Source organism: Aulostomus chinensis, chromosome 1 (assembly GCF_037954235.1).
Source record: "Aulostomus chinensis isolate RoL2024-O1b breed Wild chromosome 1, RoL_Achi_v1.0, whole genome shotgun sequence".
Lineage (NCBI taxonomy): Eukaryota > Metazoa > Chordata > Actinopteri > Syngnathiformes > Aulostomidae > Aulostomus > Aulostomus chinensis.
In genome coordinates, this window is record NC_141320.1 from 29,670,553 (window position 1) to 29,671,926 (window position 1,374).

At 45.3% G+C, this 1,374-nt stretch overlaps 1 non-coding gene across 1 annotated transcript; it reads left to right on the plus strand.

The window, feature by feature from the left end:
- Positions 1-623: 623 nt before the first annotated feature.
- Positions 624-696, plus strand: trnak-cuu (transfer RNA lysine (anticodon CUU)). Its single transcript has one exon. It is a non-coding gene; the product is annotated as a tRNA-Lys (tRNA).
- The last annotated feature ends 678 nt before the right edge of the window (positions 697-1,374 follow it).

The following is a 1,374-nucleotide window of genomic DNA, read 5'->3' on the forward strand; positions in this document are numbered from 1 at the left end:
CCAGAACCCTCAACCTGGAGGCTGTGGTGCAATGAGAACACAATCAGAGGCAACCAATCAGAGGAGGGTCTGTTTGACTCCTGAAAACTCCATTAAAGCTGAGAGGAACTTGTTCTTCATCTCCAAATTCCCTCCCTGCACGTTGTCTGTCCAGAAATCCTTCAAGTCCAAGTTGAACCTTAGACTAAAAGCTCCCAGTAGGTGATGCAGGCTCCACCTCACTCCTGGTTCTGGAACCTCACCAGTTGAAGCTCTCTCACCACTTGGATCTCATGTTCCTGACATCTCTGAGCTTGTTTCCTATCCACCTGTCTCATGTTGATGAGGTCATCCAGCCTGATGATCTCTAGGTTCTCCTTTGAGTGGTTCCCTCTGGGAGAGTTCTCCCTCTGTAACTTGTGTGTGTGTTTGCTCGTATCCTGTTTCTCCTTGACAGCACTTTAGTGTTTTTACCACTGGTGTCTCATCTGTGGTTCACCTTTTATTTGACTTCTTTGTCAAAGATGAAGGTGTTTGTGGTCATTCATCAATCATGTGATGGCTCATGTGACTGTGAGTCTGATGGAGAGCTTGTAGCGTCTCTCACTCTGAACACTTCAGGCTATTGAAGCTACTCAGATGTAGCCTGACTAGCTCAGTCGGTAGAGCATGAGACTCTTAATCTCAGGGTCGTGGGTTCAAGCCCCACGTTGGGCGTTTATCTTGAACATCCCTGCTTGTTCTCCCACTTTCTGCAGCTGTGATTGGGAATTGTAAGAAAAATCACTGAATGAACAACACAAACACAGACTGTGTCTGAAGTTCCACACCTGCACCTGACTCAGAATGAAAAACCAGTGTGGACTCAATTGTATCCACTGTCAATCCTGATTCTGGAGAAATTTCTTTGTGTGTTTTGATGGACGCGAGCCAAGCAGAAATTTCCCACAATGCAATAGGGTGGTGTTTGGTCAGTGTTGAGCAGGCGTCAGTCTGATAATGATGTCATATTATTGTGTCATTACCTGACCAGACCCAAAAGTAGGCTCAGGTATCAGTTTCTTCTCAATGCTAACGTCTTCTAGCTTAGTCTGCTACTTTGATGGCTCTGCCTGCTCAAAGGTCCAGACCCCTGGATGTGGTGGTTCCTACCTGAACGTAGATTCTGTCAGCTCATGTTGTTAAATCAACTCACCAGGAACACCAGTAGATTTCAATGGACTGACAATGAGTCTCATTGAATGGGTGTCTCGTCCAACGAGAAACAATCAGTCTCAGGTTGAAGCTCATCAATGAGGTCTTGTGGATCAGTGGCTTGCATGAATGAGTGAGTTGGAAGACTTCTTGGAAATTAAAGAGGATTTAATACAATTAAGAAAACCCTTAAGACAGAGT